The sequence below is a fragment of the Miscanthus floridulus genome, chromosome 9 (assembly GCF_019320115.1).
Source record: "Miscanthus floridulus cultivar M001 chromosome 9, ASM1932011v1, whole genome shotgun sequence".
Classification (NCBI taxonomy): Eukaryota; Viridiplantae; Streptophyta; class Magnoliopsida; order Poales; family Poaceae; genus Miscanthus; species Miscanthus floridulus.
The window spans coordinates 68,308,150-68,334,375 of NC_089588.1; the positions used below are offsets into that span (position 1 = coordinate 68,308,150).

General features: G+C 49.6%; 1 pseudogene; it reads right to left on the reverse strand.

Annotated features, from left to right (window-relative positions):
- Positions 1-26,226, reverse strand: part of LOC136480049 (protein PEP-RELATED DEVELOPMENT ARRESTED 1 homolog, chloroplastic-like) — a 119,795-nt pseudogene that overhangs the window by 88,991 nt on the left and 4,578 nt on the right.

Sequence of the window (26,226 nt, forward strand, 5' to 3'; positions counted from 1 at the left end):
GATTACTTTAGAAGGATGAAAAGTTTGATTGGACTCCAGAGTGTGAGGCTATTTTTTACACTCTGCGAACCTTGTTAACCACTGCTCCTGTTCTGGCACAACCCAACATTGAAAAGCCTTTCGATGTGTTCTGTGATGCATCAGGTATAGGTTTAGGGTGTGTGCTTATGCAAGAAGGTCGAGTTATTGCATATGCTTCTTAGCAGTTGAGAAGGCATGAAGTCAACTATCCTACCCATGATTTAGAGCTTGCCGTAGTTGTCCATGCATTGGATATATGGAGACATTATTTGTTGGGGAATGTATGTCACATATACACTGATCACAAAAGTCTCAAATGCATCTTCACTCAACCTGAACTGAACATGAGATAGTGTAGATGGTTAGAGCTGATTAAGGACTATAATTTGGAAGTGCACTTTCATCTAGGAAAAGCCAATGTTGTAGCAGATGAACTTAGTCAGAAATCTCATTGTAACACCTTAGAAGCCTTGTTGGAAGATGGGTTTAATCTATTGCATCCTGTTGTGCTACACAACATCGCTGTCAGTTGTTCACTTGAGAGCAAAATCATTGAACTATAGAAGACAAATGCAAGTGTGTTTCACATCAAGAGAAAGATGAAAGAATAGGAAACCAAACATTTTAGGTTAGATGAAAGAGGTGTGCTATGGTTCAAGGACCGACTTGTGGTACCGAAGGACCATGAACTTAGAAATCAAATTATAGATAAAGCTCATTCATCCAAGTTGTCCATCCATCTAGGTAGTAGCAAAATGTATCAATATTTGAAAACCCATTTTTGGTGGACCAAGATGAAGAAAGAGATCATCGCCTATGTCGCTAGGTGTGATAATTGCAGTAGAGTCAAAGCTAATCATTTAAATCCTGCCTGGTTGCTCCAACCTTTGTCTGTTCTAGGATGGAAGTGGGAGGAGATCAGCATGGATTTCATTGTTGGACTCACACCCACTCAAAAGGGTTTTGACTCGATATGGGTAATTGTAGACCGTCTGACCAAGTCCATGCACTTCATTCCTATAAGAACCAACTATCGACCACATCAGTATGTAGAAATATACATAGCTTAGATAGTACGCTTGCATGGGGTACCAAGAACAATTGTGTCAGATAGGGGATCTCAATTCACTACTTAGTTTTGGGAGCACATGCACAAGCAGTTACGTACCAACCTCGTTCGAAGCATAGCATGTCACCCCCAGAACTCTGGGTAGACTAAGCGAGTAAATCATATCTTAGAAGATATGTTGAGAGCATGTGTGATATCTTCCAAGGGTTCATGGGAAAAATGGCTACCTTTAGCCGAGTTTTCCTACAACAACAGTTATCAAGAGAGCATCAAGATGGCTCCTTTTAAGGCTTTGTATGGTTGAAAATGTAGAACTCCTTTGAATTGGGTTGAGCCTGGAGAAAGGAGATACTATGGCATTGATTTTGTCATAGAAGCGAAAGAGCAAGTGCGTATTATCCAACAACATATGAAAGCCACTCAGTCTAAGCAAAAGAGTTATGCTGATAAGAGAAGAAGGCCTATCGAATTTGAGGTAGGTGACTACATATACCTCAAGGTATCACCCATGAAAAAGGTGCAATGGTTTGGGGTGAAAAGCAAACTAGCACCTTAGTCGTATTTTGTCACAAAAGCCAAAGAGCAAGTGCGTATTATCCAACAACATATGAAAGCCGCTCAGTTTAGGCATAAGAGTTATTCTAACAAGAGAAAAAGGCCTATTGAATTTGAGGTAGGTTACTACGCATGACTCAAGGTATCACCCATGAAAAAGGTGCAACAGTTTGGGGTGAAAAGCAAACTAGCACCAAGATATGTAGGCCCATACAAGATCATCGAGCGAAGTGGAAGGGTAGCTTACAAGCACCAGTTACCTCCAGATATGTGAGCCATATTCAATGTGTTTCATGTTTCTCAACTTTAAAAGTGTCTTTGCATACCTGATGAAGCCATTGAACCCGCCAATATTAAGCTCCAATTAGATTTGACTTATGAAGAAAAAGAAATCCAAGTGTTGGAAGAAATGGAAAGAGTGACTCGGAGCAGGGTCATCAAGTTCTACAAAGTGGTGTGGAATAACCACGGTGAACAAGATGCCACGTGGGAATGGGAGGATTATTTACGTGAGGTTTATCCCGCCTTTTATGAAAAATGGTAGTTTTTTCAAATCTCGGGGCGAGATTTCTTTAAGGGGAGGGGCTGTAACACCCTATTGTTAATCATTGCATTGGGTACATGCATTTCATGAGCACAAGCATCATCCAAGCATTCTTGAGCATGAGCATATGGAATTTCACCTTATTCTTTACATATTATCACATGTGATGTTGATTATATACATGCATATGCTTGTGATCATGTGTGACCAATGCAAGAGATGGTTGTGAGGTCACAAAAACATTGTAGACATGTCTAGGATCATAAATGGAACAATGTTTGTATTCATGACATGGGCCAATTTTGTTTCTAAGTCCTAGTTTACTCATAATATCATTTTTCATGATCCTACTTTGACCAAAGTTGAACTATAGCCTAGAGTATTTGCATGGCAGTGCACCATTAATAAAAGTTGTAGTTCTTGATATGGGTAACAAACTTTGTTTTAAGTCCATGAGCTAATTCAGTGCCTAACATAGTCAAAAACAACTCCAAAGTAGCAATGAAATGCTGTTTCTAGACTTCGAAATTTTGTCGAGTCAAAATTGTAGATTTTAGTTTCAAGTGCACCACCTTGGAGCTTTGTAGTTTGACAACCATAGAGATTTTGGCAATGCTTCTTAAAGCAAAGTTGGAGATCTCACATAGCTCTACAACTTTCACTAATACCATTTTTCACTAAATCGCCACGGATTAGGAGTTACAAGTGCACGAAGTTGCTCTATCAGTCGGCTACTTCACCCGTCTGAACCGGCCGGGGTAGCAGCCATTGTGGCTGACCGGCCATAGGCCGTGGCTACCAATTGGCATCCATACGCCAGTGCCAGTCCCGTGCATCAAGTTAGAGTGGGCAGAAGAGGGCGCCGCGTCGTGCTCACTCACTCTCTCGTGCTCACTCTCTCTGCCTTGCCTCGCTCTTGCTCTCTATGTCCCACAGCCAATCAGTGCCATCACTGCCGAGCTCTACCATGCCCGCTTGCTATCATCGCTGCACCTCCATCTGATTCATCATGCTCACAGCTACACCATCATCTCCTCTACCTCCCTAACCCACCATTGTCACCGTTTGAGCCAAGGTATAGCCACATTGTGCATCGCCGTCGCTGCCATGGCCACAGAGCACCATCGAGCTCTGAGCTCACCGTGGCCAGCCATATCCACTGCTCCTCCTACCTTTTTCTCCCCTGGTCCGTCGTCGTCTTAGGTCCCAATAGCTCACATCATAGTTGGTTTAACCGCTACCGCCGCCGCCGTGTGGGAACATGCGACCGTACCATGTGCGTCCGCCATGGCCGTGAGCTCAAGCTCACCACGGCTATCCCTGACTAGACCCTGTCTTCCCCCTCTAGCATGCATTGCCGCATTGTCGTGAACCCTAGCACCATCCTCAAAGACGGAGACCTACCTTCGACCGCCATCTCATCGGAACGGTGACACCACCGTTGTGCTCTGTGCGCTGCCACACCGTCATGCTCACCTCCAAGCACACCGCCGCTTCACCATGCCCTAGACCTAACCCTAGAGCTCCACTAGGACTCCTTGATGCTATAGCGTCCCTCGTCTAGTCGTGTTGTTGCCGAAGACGATGATTCTACCATCGAGCACCTCCACTGTGCTGCCATTGCCACCGGCGAGGTAGCTCTGACAAACCGCTAAGCCAACCAAGGGCACCAATTGATGCGGGATGTCGAGTAGGTCACGATGGTGAAGACGCTACCACCGGCGAGCTCGCCGTCGCTGAGCTCTAGCTAGTCAGAGCTGTCCTCTGCTCCTATCTCACTGACGCGTGGGCCGGTTGACCAAATGGCATGAAATTTGTATAGTAGACTATTGGGGTTAGATGTAGGCTACTATAATTTTCTTAGAACTTATTGAGCACTGGAAATGTTTATCCTTTAAATCACCTTATTATATAAGGAAATTAATAAATGCACATAAGTAAACTATTTGGGATTAACCATGATGTTTTATATGGTGCTTGTGATGCATATGATTTGTTGATATTAGTAGTTGTGCTTAGAATTGATTGGTTATAGGCAGCTACGTAATCATTGCTTTATAATTCAACTAGATGGCTATAGGAGTAGTTTCTGTTGTGTTGACAAATTCATGATGATAGTGACTTTTCCTGTTAAACTTGTTAATAACAAAGTTGTAGGCAACTTACTCATATTGCTTGTCCTAAAATTTAATAGCTATAGGCTAAATGGTTTAAGCTTTTTAGCTGTTAGAAGTCTGCTGTCAGATTTGCTTGTCCTGTGGAAAAATCTAGAAGATTGAATTGTTTGACTTGGATATCTACTTAATCACCTTAAGATAATTAAAATAAAGCTGTAGCTAATTTCATAGGCTTCCCAGAAACTCCACAACCATATTGTTTGGGTGTGTATAACTCCAGTTATGGTCAAAACCAGTGGCTGTTGTCTTGTAGTCCAAAAAATGTTTTAAATAGGTGTTTGTTTAATTACTAGAGAAGAGATATTCACATACTCAGTAAAAGAAAATGTATCGTGTTATCACTTTAATACATTACTATTAAGGACACTTATGAGTATGCATTTTATCATATCATATCATTCATGTCATTATCTATGCACCCATGATATCTTATTCCATGCTCATACATATAGGATTGCCCGAAGGAGTAACCCTTCTAGAATTCAAAGAAGAGAATCAGGAAACACCACAACCAGCAGCTCCCGAAGGTGAGGAGCCAGATACTGAGGAACTTCTGGAGTGCCCTGACTACCGACCCACTTTTTTCTTAAAAGGCAAGCCTCGGTGCATTATAAGCCTCCTATGTTTTATAAAATATCACTTGAGTCCTTTATGTTTGATGCATTAGGTTATAAGAGTTGATTGGAAACACTTGATGCATAGAACTACCTTGTCTAGAAATATACCTTGAATCCTATGTAGGTCTAGGATCGAATGATTGCTTAGCAATGCTTAGCTCGGTAGAAGTCTGGTGATTTCCTGTCACCTACGAGATATAGGTGGACACTAAACCACGGTTGGCTATATTTGCTATCATGTAAAAGAACCATGGGAGGTTGTTAATTGAGGCTAGATGGATTCTATGTTGTGGGTTGACTCATGTGATTCCATCTGCGCTGATTAAGGACCGCATCGTTGTTGGTCCTCGGTCATTTTGAATGCATGCCTCTCACTTAGCTGGCCGGATAATTCATTCCGATCGTGAAGATGAGTAGCTCAACTTAGGCCAGGCCTCATTCTGTCAAAGTGCACACACTTGAGGAGGTAGTAAGATGTGCAGGGAGCCGGTGTGAGGCCAAGGGCTGGTTAGAGTCCTGATTGACCTAGCATCCAGTAGTGTCCCTGAGGATGCGTCACTGATCGAACCCGCGAATTGGACCTGAGTTGTACCAAAGGTGACCTAAGGCTTCCGTGGCTGGTAGACCTAGGTTTGTGTTAGGAATATTGCCCAGCTAGTTGCAATCGATTCGAATCACCATCTCTCCTGGATAGTGAGAAACTTGACTGAGCTTCCTTCTATCATAGTGATAATGGCAAGTAGAATGGTTCTGAGAATGATATAATAAATTGCTACGGTTACTATTGTTCTATCACTATGGATATACCACATGTTTGGCACAGGTTAGTTGCTAATCTAGAGATGAATAGCTATAACTAACTTGATGACCGAATTATAAAATGTATAGCTGAATTAGTGGCTTTTTATGCAAAAATGTTGTCAAGCTAGCTCCACTTATAAAGCCTTGCATGATCCTTGGAGTCACTAAATTTTTTGTTTATGACGGGTAAGTCTAGCTGAGTACCTTCTTGTACTCAGGGTTTATTTCTCACTTGTTGCAGATAACACTATTTGTCATGACTATTGTAAGAATTGTTTCTGTCCTGTGGTGGACGAGGAGTAGGCCCAGGCAAGGCGCTTCCATTTATATATCTAAGCTATGATGCTTTTGTGGGTTGTGATCACAGACTAGCAAGTATTTGAACCATGGTGTGAGGTGTTGGTTTAAAAACTACTTTGCTTTCACTACTACTTTATTTGAACTTGGTTTGTAATAACTTCAATTGCACTCTAATGTATGGCAATGTACTTGTGAACTCTATGTAACATGTGGCATGTATGTTGAATCATGTACGATCTTGGTTGTATGTTGGTGACGAATCAAGACCCTTCATGGTACTCGACGGACTACTAGGTTTATATGGGCGCAAGTATGAAACTGCGACCGCTCTGCGGCTGCCATTGTACTTATGCTCTTATAAATTGGACAGTTCTGTTACAAGGGGCCCTTGAATGAGGTAGCTAAGGTTTGGGGGACTAGAGGCATCAGCTATGGAGGGGGGGGAGAGGCACAGGGGAAGAGGACTGAGGCTTAGAAGGGAGAGGAGGAGATAGAAGGCCCTTGGCCTATTCTACTATTGCTGAAGATTGAAAGGTTACATGACCCCTGTATTTATAATCCTAGGAGACTTAGCCCCTAAGCAATCTAATCTTGTCCTCTCCTCCAAGCAAGCAAATCCAATCCTCCTAGATCTGGATGTCGGCGGCACAGCAGGAGGCCGCCCCTCTGCTAGTTGCGCCCCCTTCCTAGTGGCACGGTCAGCCCAGCCCTAGCTGGCCTAGGGCCCCTTCGAGGCCCTCCATTAGACGTGTGACATCTCTTCCCCCTTCTCCTGGCAGCACGTCCTCGTGCTGTAGCTTCACTTAATCGTTGATAGGGCTTGAGGAAGATGGCTCCTCCAATTCCCTTATACGTGATATTCAGAGTGGGGATCTCTGGTTGAGGTGGATCTGCTATTTGTGGAGAATTGTTGAGGTGAGCGAAGAACTTGTCAAACATTGTCTTCCAACAATTGGTCGTGTTGCGGATGTCAAGGTCCTCTTTAGAACATGCATGCTCGCTGTTGCTCAGGCGACCATCGTTGTCCATCAACTTGGTGGTGAGGACGCTGTAGGTAAGTCTAGCGGCGACGCTGCTTGTTGCATGATCGCTGCGGGGTGCAGCGAGCAACAAGGGTACGGCGGCGTCAGGCTGCTGCTGGTGTTGCCGGCGAAGAACTTGTCGCCTAGTTTCACCAATTGATCGATGATGTTGTGGGCACGGTCGATGATCATGGTGGTGGTGGCCATCGGATTGATCTGGTCTCTGGATACCAGTGTTAGAGCCCGACCGGCAGAGGGGCCCTTGAGTGCGGCGGCTAGGGTATGGGGGACTAGAGGCGTCAGCTATGGAGGGGAGGGAGAGAGGCGCAGGGGGAGAGGACCGAGGCTTAGAAGGGAGAGGAGGGGATAGAAGGCCCTTGGCCTGTTCTACTATTGCTTAAGATTGAAAGGTTACATTGCACCTGTATTTATAGTCCTGGGAGACTTAGCCCCTAAGCAAACTAGTCTTGTCCTCTCCTCCAAGCAAGCAAATCCTATCCTCCCAGATCTAGATGTCGGTGGCACAGCAGGAGGCCACCCCTTCGCTGGTCGCACCCCCTTCCTTGTGGCGCGGTCATCCCAGCCCTAGCTGGCCTGGGGCCCCTCCTGGGCACTCCATTAGACGTATGACATCTCTTCCCCCTTCTCCTGGAAGCTTGTCCTCATGCCGTGGCTTCGCTTGATCGTTGATAGGGCTTGAGGAAGACGGCTGCTCCAATTCCCTTGTACGTGATCTTCCAAGTGGGGATCTCTAGTTTAGGTGGATCTGCTATTGGTGGAGAATTGTTGGGTTGAGCGAGAACTCGTCAAACATCGTCTGCCAATGATTGGTCGTGTTGCGAATGTCGATGTCCTCTTTGGAACATGCATGCTCGTTGTTGCTTAGGCGAGTGTCGTTGTCCATCAGCAAGGCTAGCGGCGACACTGCTTGTTGCATGGTTGCTGCGGGGTGCAGCGAGCAACAAGGGTGCAGCGACGTCGGGCAGCAGTGGGCTGCTGCTAGTGTAGCCGGCGAAGAACTTGTCATCCAGTTTCACCAATCGATCGATGATGTTGTGGGAACGGTTGATGATCATGGTGGTGGTGGCCATCGGATCGATCTGGTCTCCGGATACCAGTGTTAGAGCACAGCAGGGAGAGGGACCCTTGAGGGCGGCGGCTAGGGTTTGGGGGACTAAAGGCATCAGCTATGGAGGGGAGGGAGAGAGGCGCAGGGGAAGAGGACCAAGGCTTAGAAGGGAGAGGAGAGGATAGAAGGCCCTTGGCTGGTTCTACTATTGCTTAAGATTGAAAGGTTACATCGCCCCTATATTTATAGTCCTGGGAGACTTAGCCCCTGAGCAATCTAATCGTGTCCTCTCCTCCATGCAAGAAAATCCTATCCTCCCGGATCTGGATGTCGGCGGCGCGGCGGGAGGTCACCCCTCCGCTGGTCATGCCCCCCTCCTAGTGGCACGGTCAGCCCAGACCTAGCCGGCCTGGGCCCCCTCCTGGCCTCTCCATTAGACGTAGGACAAAGATTGTGTTATTTTCATTTCATGGAAGGCCATCAGTAAAGGATGCGTGTACTCATGCTTTTCAACTTACCTCTAGTAGATCATCTGCCTGATTTGCAATGTCACTAAGATTTTTTCCAGGAATTTGGCACTTATGACCTTTATCGTTCTTAAAAACACCTCCACCAGCAGCTACACGGCGCAACAATTCATGCCTGCTCTCTTTCTTTTCAGTCTGGCAAAGGAGTCCAACAACCTGGACCTGGTTTGTAAAATGCAACACCACCAGTCAGAAGACAAACACGCCCACATCCATACACACATATAAGCAGATAACACTGGGCACTTGAAACAACACTTATATGTGGAGGACATTTCTTTGTCAGATGGTCTAGCACTGTCTGCTTAATTACCTCAAGAAGAGACTTACGCTGCCATCATAAGACAAGCATGTAAAGCATGTAGAATAAGCCAAGGGGAAATATGCATATAGCAGGATTTAGTAAGCACTCCAGTCTGACAACAATGTCTCGAAGCATACATGGATTTTATGGCTATCACATCAACACAGCAATCTGAAAGGTCCCTTTGACTTATGCATCTTCTAATTAAAGTAACTAGTACTAACTTTAACATGAATAAATATAAACAACTTTGGACCCACTAGTAATAATATTTAATTTCTCTGTTACAGTTAAAGAAACATCGATATACCTTATTGGTATAAAAATATTTTTTTTGCGAGGAGGTATAAAAATATTTAGAATATGGCAAAGACAAAATACATAGCTGAATTTTGCTATTTAATAAAGATAGGCAAATGAGTGGATGACTGTTAGATATGTATATATATAGGGGTATAATTGTAATTGTACTAAAGTCCTTGTGACTATATATATATATATATATATATATATATGAAAGCCGCCACCCAACCCAAGGGGTGTGAGGTACTATGCTATCTCTCTACATCGTACTAGAAGCTCGGGTTCCTTTTTCGGCCGCTGCTCTAGTCTCTCCCACCCCTCTTCCTCTGTCTGTGCGCGCAGCCTCCTGCCCACGAACGGTCATCCTCTCCTCACGCCGCTGTTCCTCTATCGTGCGACCACCTCCTCTCTCTCCTACGTGGACTTCTTCCCCCCTCCCTGGTCCCACGAGCTATTCGTGCGAGGCCCTCTCCTGTGCGGGCTAACTTCTTCCCCTCCCTGGTCCCACGCGTTGCTCACACATGGCCATCTCATGCGCGTGCTGACTCCTCCCCTCCCTAGTCCCACGCACCCACATCTCCCTTGCCCAAGTGCGGCTCTATTGTGTTCCACGCCCACGTCTCCATCGCTCGCGCACGCGTGGCTGACGTGCGCGCCCCCTTCCCAACCGCTCCTTCCCTTCTGCTGTCCTCACACGCCCAAGCATCACTTGTCCACTTGCGATAGTCTCTCTTGTGTGGGAATCACGCCCTGGCCTTCCCAAACGGAGCCCACGTAGGCCGAGCGCAACCAGTGCACCATCAACAATATAGTGAGCACTCTCCTTCTCCATTCTTCCATGCCTTCGGCCTACCAAGCCAAAGCTCACACCACAGCCACCTATCTTCTTCATTGCCGCCCATGCTCCACCATATGCAATGAGATCCCCTTCTTTTGCCTCAACGGTTAGCAGCATGACCTGTCCCATCTTCATGTCTTCATGTGCCTATGCAACCCAAACCTTAGTGCCACTTCTACACATAAGCTCGCTCCATGGTCCGTTGCATGCGAATTCCTTGGCTACCCTTCTTCCCACAAAGGATATCATTGCCTTGATCTCTCATCACGCGCGCATCATCATTTCCGGCCATGTTGGGTTTGATGAGATGTTTCCCTTCTCCACTAACTCTGCAGTCTACCCCAGCTTTGCTCGACTTCCTCGTCGATGACAGCGACACGGTCGCCCCACCGTTCATGGGTGCCATGCCTACTCAGCCCAGCAGGCGTGGCTGGCTCGTCTCCCCTAGACGACCCCACGGTTATCGTCTACAGTCCTCCCGCTCCACTTACGCCGCCAACACTGCCCTCGCCACACCTCAGGGTCATTTTGGACGCGTCTACGTGTGGCGCGGTGCCCCACCATCACTGAACACTGCCGCCATGCTACCGGCACCTTTGGCGCCACCGGCAGTCATGGCTCTAGGTGCGCCACTGGCGCCCCCAGTGCACCACCTATGCCTCCTATTGCTTCGGCAGCAGGACAGGCTATGATGAGGCTGCAGACGGGCACCATCCGAGATTCGACCGGTCGACTATAGCAGCGCCTTCATCTCCACAACCATCGCCTCGCCCCTGCCTGCCAACTACTGTAGTGCTCTGGCTGAGCCGCAATGGCGTATGGCCATGACCGATGTGTATCGGCCACTCATCGATTTCGGTACCTGGCACCTCGTTCCACGGCATCCTCGCGCCAATGTCGTCATTGGCAAGTGGATTCAATAAGTACCACGCCAATAGGTCACTTGCCATAAGGCTTGCTGGGTCATTTGTGGTTTCTCCTAGCAGCACAGCATGGACTACGATGAGACATTCAGCCTGGTTGTCAAACCAGCCATGATCCGCATCGTCCTGAGCATCGTTGCCTCGTGGTCATGGCTAATTCACCAACTTGACATCACGAATGTCTTTCTCCATGGTAGTCTTGAAGAAATCATCTACTGCCAGTAGCCTCCTAGCTTTGTCGATCCCTCTACACCTGATCATGTTTCTTTGTGGCAGAAGTCCTCTACAGCCTGAAGCAAGCTCCCCACGCGTGGCACCAGCAGTTTGCCATATCTTTGCCAACTCGACTTCACGCCATCTACAAGTGATGCGTCTCTCTTTATTTATAAAGATCGAGACAACATTGCCTACTTGTTGCTCTACATTGACGACATCATCTTGATGGCCTCCTCACTTTACCTATGTCACAACACTGTGCGCCTCAGCTTGGAGTTCACGATGACTGACCTAGGCATGCTCCATCACTTCCTCGGCATCTCCATCACACACTACACTGATGGATTGTTCCTCCTGTAGCACCAGTATGCTATTGAGCTTCTCCAGCGTGCTACCATGTCTGAGTGCCATCCCACCGCGATGCCTGTGGACTCCAAGTCCAAGCTCTCAGCTATATATGCTTCCCTAGTCATCGACCCATACGAGTATGATAGCCTCACCAGGGCACTACAGTACCTTATTGCACGACCTCTTCATGCATGACCTCGGAAAGCCACGTCAAGGGCACTCTTTCTGCTGGTCTACACATTGACACTGGTCATGTCCAGTCTCTCACATCAAATGCGGACTGGGCAGGGTTCCCCAACTCCCGCCACTCCACATGAAGCTACTATGTCTACCTCGGCGACAACTTGGTGTCATGGTCATTGTTAACACTGGATTTTGATCGATTCTAGAAGATGACAGGTAGACCCACATGCGGGAAGAAGGGTGTTCGGCAAACAACGCAAGCGGTCGGCTAAATGCTTGTGCGGTCGGTTATTATGGAAGGCGGTAACTCCATTCGGGAAAACAGAAGATGGCAGGCAAGACCGATCGGAAAGATGAGAGTTGTATTAATAAAGGAATCTATAAGTTTAGGGTAAGGAATCGTAAGTTTCCAAGTTTGTTTAGAAGTTCCTTTGTAAATCGTAGTCCTTTAGGATTCACATTTTGTCTAGGGTATAAATGTTGACCCTCGACCATTGTAAGAAGGGTTCACAACCAAATCAATACAACCGGCCCGTGCCAACTTTCGAGTCCTCTTGTCGTGTCGTCGAGTTCTTCGAGAGGAATCATCGATCCGTCGACCTCCGTAAGTTCTGACAACCTTGTTATCATGTTTAGTATCATGCGGTGGATTTAGACATGGTGCAAGCAGTCTTGTTTGTTTTCAATGGTCGTGCGGCGGATCTTTGCTTGACAATCAAGAAGTCTTTGCTTATGCTTCGTTTATGAGTAGATACCGTGCGGCAGGCGTTTACTCATATGCTTAGTGAAGGCGAGATAGTTATCGGCTCTATATTAGATATGGCAAATCTAAATAGATTCATTAAGTTATCCAGTGTTGCATGTTTTAAACCTCTTATATATTTGTAACACACTTTTGCCCAATCTAGATTGATATTGTTCGGACTTCTCTCTCTTGTGGTTTTACTCGTGCTTCAACGATCATTGTCTATTCTTATATTACCCTTGCAAAATAGATAACATGCTCATAGTGACCGAATTGTCTTAATCTAGATTGTCACATGTTGCGGGTTCATGCATGTTAATCACGTTTAAGCTTTAACGAAACTAGGTATCGTGCGGCAGATGCAGGTTTTAGTTTAGTTTAATCGCTTTTATTTGTACGTTCCTTCTTCATGGATCCCAATTCGGTTGGATTGCCGAGCTTGGTTATGCATTAACTCATAATTAATTTCACTTGTTCAAACGTGTCTTCCCATGCACATGCATTCGGCAATTAGGTCTTTACGTGCATTTACCTTACGATTAGCTGAATGGTTTATGAATTTGTTGGCAGACAGCTCTCTATAGCCGTATGTCGTTGTAAGTGGCTTTAGGGCCGTACATGTGGAACTGTCCGGTATTACCCGACATGTTCCGGTTTGACATTTAATTGTTTTATCCCTTGTTAGTTTTCAGGTCAAACTGACTGGCACGCTTCCGGATCACGAAACACCCGGGAACCCAATTGAAGCCACGCTTTTCGGCTTGCTGTGTGTGAGGCACAGTATGTCACATTCTGTGTCAACAGTCATCCAAGTGTCAGACCACTGTCTCTCGCTCTAGTGCTGAAGCAGAGTACCATGGCGTCACCCATGCCTTCGCCAAGTGCTGCTGGTTGCACCATCTTCTCTGGGAGCTCCATCTACCGCTACTCTCCACCACGGTTGTCTTCTATGACAACGTATACATGATAGCTCACCCCACACATCACTGCCAGACCAAGCACATCGAGATCGACATTCACTTCGTCTGCGAGAAGGTCACCCTTGGTGAAGTTCATGTTCTCCATGTGTCGTCCTCACATCAGTTCACAAATATCATGACTAAGGGCCTGCCTATATAGTTATTTATTGATTTTCGGTCTAGTCTATGCGTATGTGAACCTCCTGCTACTATGGTGGGGGTGTTAGATATGTATATATTTAGGGATCTAATTGTAATTGTACTGAAGTCCTTGTGACTATATATATGAAAGCCTAACCAAAGGGGTGTGAGCTGTTCTGCTATCTCTCTACAATGACGCATAGTGAAGAATAAATAATGTGTTGCAAACAAGTACTTTGGCTGAGTTAGGCAGTGACTCTATCAGGTACCTCATCATCTGTGTCCTTCTGTGCAAGTTGTATCATGTAATCAAGTTCCATAAGGAAGCCTGACTCCATCTCGTCGACTCTCTTCCCAATAACTCCCTGTGCCACCAGCTCCACAGCAACAGGCTCAAATGCACCATCCATCACCATGTCCACCATCTACAAACACCAACGACCAACCACATACAAGAACAATATCAATAATATAATTATAAGGTATAACCATAGTCAGACCACATGAATAGTAGTTATATTCTGCAACTACATGAGATTAACACTTTAGCACATTTGGCATTCAAGACCCCCCATAATAGTTCTTGGAAAATTTTAGTGCTAATTATAATCTAGAACTGTCGGTGTTTCATATGAACACCAGCAAGTAAATTTATAGTAATGCACGTTAGGCTCGGATGGTGCGCTAAAGGACATAAGATTTACCTAATCTTGTGGCTCACGTCTACGTGACCTGGTTCTTCATTCAGATGAGTGTGAAGGAAGATAAGTGTCTACAATACTGTCGATGCTTCTGTAGAATGTCAGGTTGGTTACAGAATGCTATCCTACGCAGGGTATGGGTTGCAGCATGGTGGTTTGACTTATGGGCCTCCCCAGCCTTGCTCCCCATGCCTTCTGGTTCCTACGAGTCTTTGTCGGAGGGACACAGGGTCGGGGTCCGGAGTAGCGCCGTGGGCGAGCTGTCCTGACTTGGTGGACCTGAGGGGTCGGGAAGCGGGCTCCGCTCCCTTGGGTCCATAGCGTGGTGACAGAAAACCCATCGTTCATGGGGATAACAAATTCTTTCCTGGAGCGTAGCGGTTGTCGTATATCTCTGTCGGGTTCCGTGTCCCAGAGCTGAAGGCGGCGCCCATAACTCTACAAGATGAGGAGCACGCACCTATAATACCTTTCGGGCTCTGTGGCACCCGGAAGGGTCTAAAGCACCTGTCCCATCATTTCCTGGCAGTACTTTTCCTGCCAGGGCGCAGGGTATAGTCCTCGGAGCCATGGTTGACCCGAACGTCTTGTCTTGCCCAGTCCTTATCTCCTAGGCGAGACCGAGCCTGCCCCTCCGGGGTCGGGCGAGGCAGAGTCTATCCTACAGCCCTCGGGCAAGACTGAGCCCATCCCAAAGGCGTCGGGCGAGACAGAGACTAGCCCTAAGCCCTCGAGCGAGGCGGAGCTATCTTCAAAGGCATCAGGCGAGGCGGAGTCTATCCCTCAGCCCTCGGGTGAGACCGAGCCTGTCCCAAAGGTGTCGGGTGAGACGGAGACTAGCCCTAAGCCCTCGAGTGAGGCGGAGCTATCTTCAAAGGCATCGGGCGAGGTGGAACCAAACTCCTGTCATTCGAACAAGGGACGTAACGGCGCCCTTATCTGTCTAGAAGTTTTTAACATTCGGTGGTTGTTGGTTCCACCTTCTGGGGTACCCCGGTATTAGGTCCCCGACAGTAGCCCCCGAGCCTCTAGGTGATTCGAGTAGAACCGCCTGGAGGGTGTTTTTTTATTTTGTCGAAGTTACTTTGCCAGAGGGTGCACGTGAGTGCACCTGATGGGTGTAGCCCCCGAGCCCTTGGGTGATTCGAGTAGAGTCGCCTAGGGGGTTGTATCGGTCCCTTCGCGGGTAAGGCTGAAGGACTTAGTTTTTCGTCAACTCGATGTTTTTCCAAGGGAGTCGTGGCATCCTATTCACGAGGAACTCATTCAGGGCTGCCCTAACTGGTGCTTGCGCCCTTGATTTCGGATCGTTCACGGACCCTTCCTCAGTTGGGCTAGCCGCCGAGCTTCTAGGCCCTAGGTGGGCCAAAGAGAAAAAAGGTCTTCATGGCTTGTGTTTCCTAGGTGGGTAGAGTCTGGATTCACCTGGGGAAGGCGAACCATCCACCATGTTTTTTGGGGTGAGAGGATAGGGACTGCGGGCGCATGTCCCACGACGTGATGTGGTGGTGCACGTGGTAGGCCCAGAGATCGAGGTGGGCGGTTGCCCTTCTCACGTCCGTCGCCCCTATAAAACCATGGGGTTCACCCCCAAGGTTCCGTATTTTGCTCCCCTGCCTTTACGTTCTGAAACATCCACCGCCAATTGCCCTAGCCTCCTGCGCCCACGTCGCCACCATCGACCGGCTTGCGTTCATGTTGCAGCCGCCATCAAGCTCGTGCCTACCCTACTCCCCAATTGCTTTAATGGAGTTGTGGGGCAGATCTAGCATCACCTCACGGTGTTTGGAGGGCCTCGTCCACCATGGCCTTCTCCGCCCACTGTCCACCATCTAGGAGTGGCTGCTACCTGGCGACGAGGGTGAGCCGATGCCGCCCAAAGGGTATGTCATCTCTTTCGCCATCTTCCATGAGCGGGGATTTGCGGTACCTGTGCATAGATTCCTTCGGGGGCTGCTGGATTATTATGAGGTGGAGCTGCAGCATCTAACTCCCAATGGGGTTCAGCATATGGCGGCGTTTGTTGCCCTGTGCGAGGGTTTCCTGGGGATCGATCCCCACTTCGATCTGTGGTGATATTTCTTTACCGTTAGTTTGTCGAAGAGGAAGGTTGGGGGGAAGGATGTGAGCATGCCGATGGGATGTGCCAGCGTTCATCTGCGCCATACCCGGTCGAAGGGTTACCCATCCATGCGTCTGGCGACCTCCAACAAGGGATGGCACTCGTAGTGGTTTTATGTCAGGGATGATGTGAGTGCCACCCTACCGAGGTATACCGGGCGCCTTATTGAAAAGGCTCCAGAGTCGTGGGCTTGGGGCATCCAGTACAAAGACAAGAAACACCTCTCCGACCTTCTTTCCACCCTCCAAGCCCTGAAGGAATGGGGTGTAAAGGGGACAGGGATTATCGGTGCCTATCATGCGAGGAGGGTGGCGCCGCTGATGGCGCGCGTGGTTCCCCTGCATCGGATGATGTCCAGGATGTCGTTTGAGGGGACGGTGCTCATTGATGAGGCGCTCCCTTTCTCAAAAGTGGCGCAGCGCATTAAGGAGGCGACGGAGCTGATGAAGGATTCCACAGGCAGTGTTCTCGACATTGTGTATCCGGTGCCTGGACATCCCCCAATGCGGCGGAGCCTAGGTTCTTTGAATTCGTAAGCCTTCTTCTCTTGTGCTCTTTTCTTTTTTTTCTGAATCTCTATTTTTTGATACTCGCCTTCGTGACATTGGAACCAGCCAAGGGGGCTAGTCTTCAAGGATAGTCTGGTTCTGCTACCTAGGGACAAGGCCGTGGCGGCGGTGAATCGACTCACGGCCGAGCGGGACAAGAAAGCAAGAGAGCAGATGAAGAAGGCGAAACGACTGAAGCAGGAGGCACAGGATCAGGGAGAAGACGTGAGCAGTGATGACGACGACGACGATGATGATGATGACGACGAGGTAGTCGTCGACGTGGATTGGGGCATCCTAGAGGACAAGGACACGCTGACAAGTGCCCACCCATCCGTGTAGGGACCCTTCCCATTCCACGTGGAGGGAAGTGGGTCAGTGGAGGCTGGAGAGTCCGCCGCTTCGCATGGTGTGCCAGCCGAGGATCAGTGGATGGGGGAAGGTGGGCTTACCGCTGCCTACCCCATGGTGATGGTGGAGGAGGGTGGCTCTGGTGCCGCACCCCATGAGATGATGGAGGGGAGCGGCTCTGGTGCTGTGCCCCACGAGGTGAGCCCCTTGCCCCGGAGCAGGGGGCAGGCTCAAAACGGTCTCGCCTAGACGAGTCGAGGCAGGGATCTAGGGATCCGTCCCCAAAACGCTTCCGCCGGCTGAGGACGTCAACGTGAGCTGCTGATTCCCCTATTTTCATCCATTTTCCATTTCTATTTTAAGCTAATGGTTATTACCTTTGTGTAGGTTCTTGCAGACGGGTCACCCCCTGGGGCTGGCACCCAAGAAGAGCCTTGCCAATCAAGTGGGACAGATGGCATCGCCTGGCATCACCCCTGTTTCGGGCAGGAGTGGTGCCGACGTTGGGTCTGCGTTGGCTAACCCGACGGCGTCTGTGGTGGGTGCCCACGCCCGTGGAGGTTACCAAGCAGGCGGCTTCCTCCATGGCGGACGTGGTATAGCCGGTCGAGGGCCGCATACTGCCGATGGAGGTGGTTGTGACCGTGCCAAGCTAGGATCATCTGGGCATGGCCGTGGTGGTGCTCGAGGCATAATGCAATCCGTGCCACCAGGGGCCCAGGTGGATCTGCCCGTGGTGCTCGAAGCGGCCCAGATGGAGGAGGGTCCAGTTGGAGGGTCCTTGAGCGTGGCGGTGCTGCTGCATAGGGTCAGGAGGGAGCCGCCCCTGGCCCCTTTGTCGGGAGGAAGCCGCTCCCCCGCGTGGGGGGAGCCGCCGCTTCTGTGGATGGCCGCTTAGGACCCGACGTCAGCTCTTTTCTCGCTCGATTATCATTCTGAGAGCATGGAGCGGGAGGGTCTTGACATTAGAATTTCGACCATGCTGGAGGCCCTGGACCAGGCTAGAGGAGCCCTACGTGAAATTGTTGTTCCTACTACCTAGGTATTCGCTTGATTTTCTTCTTTCTTCGCATGTTTTTGTGTTTTCGCATTTCTGATACCAGTCTTCTTCCTCTTTAGGTTCTTGTTGCTTGTAGCCAGAATAAATCCCGATTCCTCCATGAGCAGAAGGCGGAGTGGGATCGCCTCTCCGAGGAGGCCCAGCTGCGAGCAAACATGGCCACACAGCTTGCTGCCGCCCAGGAGCGGGAGGCCTAGGCGCGTCAGGACACGGAGGAGGCCCACAGGATGTTTGAGGATTTGTTGGCGAGGTCCAAGCTAGATGGGGAGGAGATCGCTAGGCTCCAAAAGGAGCGAGACAAGCTGCTGTAGAGGAATGCCGTGGCTAATGAGAAGGCCGGCGAGGTCCTAAAGGAGCTGGAGATGGAGCAGGACCTCCAGCGAAAGGCCGAGAGTAGAGCCACGGCCCTTCAGTAGAAGGTGGATGAGGACATCGAGGTGGTCCGCTCTCTAGGCGGATCTTAGTGACGCGGTGAGCCAAAGGTTGAGCGCCGAAAACGTCTCCGTTAAGCTGGAAAAAGAGCTTGCCCATGCACGAAGGACCCTTCAGGTTGAGAGCAATGAGCATGATCTTCTACAAGCTATGGTCGGGGTGGTCCTTGATGCCCTGAAGGTGGTGGAGCCGGTGGAGACTAGCCCGCTCGCGGCTCGTGCCGCAGGTATCATGGCTTAGGTAGGCCAGCTTGAGGAGAGTGCTTTTCACGCCGGGATCACCCAGACCTTCACCGTCACCCATGCCCATTACGAGAAGGAAATCAACCTGAAGGTGATGAGCGAAGGTTTCCCATCCACCTATGAGGATGATGAGCTAGAGGCAATGGAGAAGATGGTTGCTCCCCTTGCGAAAAACCTGGCGGATAATCTGAAAGAGATGGTTCTCCCTTCGCGGGAGTAGTTAGTCGAATAATTTTGAGAACAACTTATATGTAATATGTGGACAAGTGTCGGTATTTTCGAGTCTAGACGCGGTTTCATGATTTTGCGTCATAATTTTGTTTTGTTTGTTTTTTTGCAATCTTACCAATCTGTTCCCCCGAATCTTGCCGCTAGTCTTGATGTGAGGAGATTGTTTCGAAAGAAAGAAAGGAGGTAGCCATACCTTAACTAGCCCCCGAGTAAGGTCTAACCCCCTACATTTGCTGGGGTCGGGGGTTACTGGAGACCGGAACCGTGGTTTTGGTGACAGGGTCGATGAAGTCCTTGGATGGTATTGCAATATTCCCCGCCCTGTCTTCCAATAGAAATCCCCAACTGGGGACTCTATGGGCTCGGCAAGGTAGGGCCTTCGAACCTGTGTCCATGTATTGATTGGCTCAAGCCCTTGGGCCTTGTCAGGGTCTGATAGGGGTTGGCCATAATTTGCGTGTTACCCCGTCCTCGATTTTCGTAATCAGAGGGGTTGAGTAAACGACACTTGCCTCGACGGCTTGAGTATCGCGCTCAATGAGCTCACTAATGGGTACATTCGTGTGGAATCTGAGTCCATCATTTGCTGATGGGGTCGACAGAGCCCTCTGGTGGCACTCCACAACTTCTTAACCTGCCTCCCGGTAGATGCCCGAGCCGTTCGATAGGCTCAGGCGGCCCGATGGCCTCTCCTCGATGGAGATTCTATGGGTTTGGCTCAGGGTTAGAATCAAATGAGAAAAGGTTGAGACGTCCCTGTCCGCTTCTGAGCAGGGTTGGGCAGGGCCACTAGGGCTTGACTCAGTTATTTCTCCCTGGCTCTGTTTGGCATGAGGCGGCCTCAAGCCCTTTGTGGGCCAGCCTTCGAACTTTGGCCTGCTGCTGTCCATATTGAATGAGGCGACGGCCATTTCATGATGCGACACGAAGCGTTGGGATGTTTTGCATATGTATAATATAATTGAAATGAAGGCGGGGTCGGTAACATTACCTTGGCGGTATGAGTGATGGAAAGCTCCTACCAGATGTGTCCGTGCGAGGTTTGGGCCCTGATGTTTGCAATGAGGTTGGAGTAACCTGCATAAGAGTCGCTATTCTTTTGTTTTTCGTATCTCGGTGGTGGTCTGAGCTGTTTAATTGACTTGGGCAGCCTAACAGCTTCTCCCTTGGGGGAGATTCTGTAGGTAGACCCCTCTGAACCCTTCTTGAGAAGGTAGGCATCGAAGCTAAAGACGCGGGGGGTGTTGAGTATGATTTTTCTGGTGAACAGAAACACCATAGCTACCAAGGCATAGGGTCTGCTAGTTTGTCTAGTTTTATTCAAAGTTTTATGCCCGTATTTCATGCCCTTAGTTTCAAGCATACGGAGGGGTCGGGTGAGGAGGATGTCTAGACTGGTAGACATCCTCGGCAGCCCCTGAGTGATGTTCATGTCCCTGCCGTTTGACAGGGTCAGAAGCTCGAGAATGAATTTTAATGCATAAAGTAAGAAGGCAGAGATGCTTATCTTTCTTTGGACGTTCGTTTGTCGTCTCTCCTGGGCCGGATGGCCGGCCCAGGAGATCCGTTGGGGGTCAGATCGTCCCGTGGTCCTGCATGGGGAGGCGAAGGGTTGTCTACCCACGTGGGCGCCTTAATTGCCGCGTCTGGAGTGGGTCAGTGGCGGGCCATACCCAGGCAGTGTCCAGTTTGACCAGGGGGATGCCTCGTCGACTGGGGCGCGTCCCATCAGTTTCGACGCGTCCCCTCAGGTATCTATCAGCATTAATTCCGTATTTAAGGAGGGGAAGGGAGAGGGTTTTTTGTCCAACCTTTCGCCTTTCCTTAGATACAGTGGATCCTCCTTAAATAGGGAGGGGGAGGGGAGTTCTCATCCCACCTCTTCTTCTGCCTCTGAGCCGCTATCTCTCCTTCTGCTTCCTTTCTGCCGAATGCATCCGTGCATCGCGGCGGTTCCTGAGTGAGGAAGAGTAATGCTAGGAAGAGAGAAAACTCACAAATTCGCTCATGAATCTGGAGCGTGATGTCGAGCTGGAGGTCATCCAACATAGATGAGATGGTGCGTGTCGCCCTTGCTGAGGAGTCACTGCTGCCGAAGGAGAAGGGGCGCTAGTTGGCGCCGTGCGTCGTCGACTTCGCCGTCGTTCGCTATGCTCCTCCTTTGGTGGGATGGGTTTCCTACCCTGATGCCATTGTCAGGGTTGTGGCTGGCAATGATGGCATAGTCCCCAGATGCCCTGTGGAGGCGTTGATGTTGGGGTTGCGGCTGACGACGATGGCGTAGTCCCCGGATGCCCTAGCGGAGGCGTTGTAGATGATTGCGCCTTCGAGGATCCTACGAAGCGGTGGGATGTCGCCGATGGAGAGCGTGGCGCGGTGGCCGCAGTAGACGAGCTGGTCCGTGTACATGCCCCGGGCATCGCCGATGGAGAGCGTGGCGCAGCGACCACAGCAGTACTTGTAGTAAAGCTAAGCAGAGACTGTAATTGAATAACTTTGTGGGGAAGCCCCCGAGTAAACAGTCCTCTAAATTTACAAGTATATTATTCCTTTTTGTAATGAAATCACTTTGTAAGTGACGAATTTGTGCAAAAAATGAATAAATTTACATCTTTGCTTATGGCAAGCAATTTTTTATCTTTCTCCTTTTTGTAAAAATGATTTTAGTGCTTTCCGACCCTTCTCATGGTCTAAGTCATAATAAACTAGGAACGTGGGCGAACTAGTTCTGATTGAGCTGGTGAGCAAAGAGGTTGCAACCACTGGGGTGTGGGTGTCTCGCAGTCCTACCAGGTGTATTCAGAATTGGTTCCCAAAATCTTAGCCCTTAGGACTCATTTATGAGATGAATGGAAAACTTAGAGAATGTTTATAAATATAACACAGGAGGTTTTTGCAAGCGTAATACTTGTATTACATATGTCATATGTTATGATCACATGCCAGCCCCCGAGTGAGGTCTGACCCCTTGCGATTTGCAAGGGTCGGAAGTCACTAAGGATCGGGGTTTTGTTATGACAAAAACTGATAAGGAAGAGTGTATGCTTATTTTAAGGATAAAAACGACGTAGCTACTCAATGTTCCAGGCGTTGGTGAAGACCTCGCCGTTGATGGTTTTCAACCAGTAGGCGCCTGGGTGAAGTACTTCTGCGACAACGTAGGGCCCTTCCTAGGGTGGGGAGAGTTTGTGGTGGTCCTTGTTGCTCTGCACAAGATGGAGGACGAGGTCTCCAACGTTGAAGGCTCGACCCCGCACCCGTCGGCTATGGTACCGTTGTAACGCCTGCTGTTACTTAGCCGAACAAAGGAGGGCGACATCGTGGGCTTCTTCTAGCTGGTCCATGGCATCTTGGTGGGATGCCTTAGCTCCCTGTTCATCGTATGCTCTGATTCTTGGCGCTCCATAGTCAAGGTCTATTGGAAGAACGGCCTCGGAACCATAGACCATGAAGAAGGGTGTGTAGCCAGTGGCCCGGCTAGGAGTTGTCCTTAGGCTCCAGAGCATGGCCAAGAGCTCAGCGAGCCAGCGTGCACCGAACTTGTTCAACCGGTTGAAAATTCTGGGTTTGAGGCCTTGAAGGAGCATGCCGTTTGCGCGCTCGACCTGCCCGTTCGTTCGGGGGTGTGCGACGGCTGCCCAATCGATTCGGATGTGTTGTTCATCACAGAATCGAACGAATTTCCTATCGGTGAACTGCGTGCCGTTGTCTATGATGATGGAGTTCAGTACTCCAAAGCGATGGGTGATGTCGAGGAAGAACAGCACCGCTTGCTCGGAGTTGATTGTGGATATCGGTCGAGCTTCAATCCATTTTGTAAACTTGTCTATGGTGACAAGTAGGTGGGTGAAGCCCCCGGGCACCTTTTTGAGTGGCCCAACCAGGTCAAGCCCCCAGACTGTGAAGGGCCACGTGATGGGGATCATTTGGAAAGCCTAGGCCGAGAGGTGTGTTTGCTGAGCATAGTACTGGCACCCTTCGTGGGTGCGTACAATTTGCTTGGCATCGGCTATTGCGGTGGGCTAGTAGAAACCTTATCGGAATGCATTCCCAACCAAGGTTCTTGGTGCGGCATGATGACCGCAGACTCCACCGTGGATGTCGCCCAGCAGGAGTTTTCCCTATTTGCCAGGGATACAGAGTTGCAGAATCCTGATGTGACTCCATTTGTAGAGTTCGCCCTCTACAAGAACGAAGGACTTGGCGCGTCATGTGAGCCATCGGGCTTCCATCTTGTCTGCCGATAGTATGTCGTGGAGGAGGTAGTCGAGGTAAAGCGTTCTCTAGTCATCGGGAGGGTCAGACTCCACTACTGGGTCCTCTTCAAGCTCCATGACCTCGTGGTCGGGCGGAGTAGTTGGCGGATCGGCCCCTGGGGTCAGACTAGATGGGCCATCATCGGCTCATTCTGACCCTACGTAGCGTACTGAGGGTTTGTGTTGATCACTGGCTAAGATGCCTGTCGGGACTGGCTCTCGGCTGGATGCTGCTTTTGCAAGCATGTTGGCTGCTTCGTTGAGGCGCCTTGGGATGTGATTGAGTTTGAGAACGTTGAATTTGTCCTCTAGCCGTCGGACTTCTTGACAGTATGCCTCCATCTTGGTGTTGTGGCAGTATGACTCTTTCATGACCTGGTTAACGACCAGCTAAGAGTCGCCCCTGACGTCGAGGCGTCGGATGCCCATCTCGATGGCGATTCATAGGCCGTTGACGAGGGCTTCGTATTCTGCAGTATTGTTTGATGAGGGGAAATGGAGCTGAACCATGTACCTCATGTGGACCCCAGGGGAGATACAAAAACTAGTCCTGCTCTGGCGCCCTTCTTCATCAGCGATCCGTCGAAGTACATTGTCTAGTACTCTTGATCGACGGCTGTTGGTGGCATCTAGACCTCAGTCCACTCCGCGATGAAGTCAGCCAGTACCTGAGATTTGATCGCTGTTCAGGGGGCATAAGAAATGTCCTGATCCATCAGCTCGAGTGCCCACTTTGCGGTTCTTCCCATAGCGTCATGGCTACGGACGACCTCGCTGAGGGGGAACGATGTCACTACTGTCATGGGGTGTGACTCAAAGTAGTAGCGTGGCTTCCTTTTGGTGATGAGGACGGTGTAGAGGAGTTTCTGGATTTGGGAGTAGCGGGTTTTGGAGTCGGATAACACCTCGCTGATGAAATATACAGGGCGCTGCACCTTGAAGGCGTGCCCCTCTTCCTCCCGCTCTACTACTAAGGCAGAGCTAACCACTTGGGTGGGAGGTTTAGTTAAAAATCGCTTAACCATGTCAAGCGCCTCCTGAGCCTTGGCTGTCCACTCAAAGCGGTCAGATTTCTTTAGGAGTCGATAAAGGGGGAGTCCTTGTTCGCCGAGGCGTGAAATGAATCGGCCGAGGGTGGCTAGGCACCCTGTGATCCGCTGAACCCCCTTTATGCTTTGGATCGGGCCCATCCTTGTGATCGCTGATATCTTCTCTGGGTTGGCTTTGATGCCACGCTCGGAGATGATGAAGCCGAGCAGCATGCCCCTTGGGACCCCGAAAACGCATTTTTCGGGATTGAGTTTGATGCTGTTTGCCCAAAGTTTCGGAAAGGTTTGTTCAAGGTTGGCGACAAGGTGGTCAGCTCGCTTGGACTTGACTACGATGTCATTGACATAGGCCTCAACGGTTCACCCGATGAGGTCTCTGAAGCAATTGAGCATACAGCGCTGGTAAGTCGCCCCAGCATTCTTCAGACCGAACGGCATTGAAATGTAGCAAAACGATCTGAAGGGGGTGATAAAAGATGTCGTGAGCTGGTCGGACTCTTTCATCATGATTTGGTGGTAGCTGGAGTATGCGTCAAGGAAGCAGAGGGTTTCGCACCCTGAGGTGGAATGGACTATTTGGTCTATTCGTGGTAAAGGAAACGGATCCTTTGGACATGCTTTGTTGAGGCCGGTATAATTGACACACATTCTCCATTTCCCGCTCTTCTTTCGTACAAGAACGGGATTTGCTAACCACTCTAGGTGGTATACTTCCTTAATGAATCCTGCGGCCAGCAGCTTGGCTATCTCCTCGCCGATGGCCCTACGTTTCTCCTCATCGAAGCGACGTAGGCGTTGCTTCACCGGCTTGGAGCCTGGGTGAATTTTTAAGGTATGCTTGGTGACCTCCCTTGGGATGCCTGGTATATCTAAGGGTTTCCATGCAAATATGTCTTTGTTATCGTGGAGGAAGTCGACGAGCGCGCTTTCCTATTCGGAGGAGAGTGCGGTTCCGATACGGACTTTTTTGCCCTCGGAGTTGTTGGGGTCTAAGAGGACCTCCTTGGATCCTTCCATTGATTCGAACGACCCAGATGACCTCTTCGCATTAGGTGCCCCTTCAACAACCTCCTCCCTGAGGGTGGCGAGCTCTTTGGAGGCGATGACTGTGGATGCGTGTCCGCAGCATTCGACTTCGTACTCGTAAGTGCGCTGGAAGGAGGTGCCAATGGTGATGACCCCACGGGGGCCCAGCATCTTCAGCTTAAGGTATGTGTAATTGGGAATGGCCATGAACTTTGCGTAGCATGGTCGTCCCGAGATGGCATGGAAAGTCCCCGGGAACCCCACTACGTCGAAGGTGAGGGTTCCAGTCCGGTAATTGGACCGATCCCCGAAAGTTATGGGCAGATTGATCTGCCCTAGTGGCACAGCTTGCCTACCAGGCACGATGCCATGGAAAGGTGCTCGGATGGGGCGGAGGTTCATTTGATCGATGCCCATCTCATTGAGCGTCTTGGCGTACATGATGTTGAGGCCGCTGCCTCCGTCCATCAGTACTTTCGTGAGCCGCTTTGGTCCGATGATCGGATCGACAACAAGCGGGTACCTTCCCAGATGTGGGACGGCATC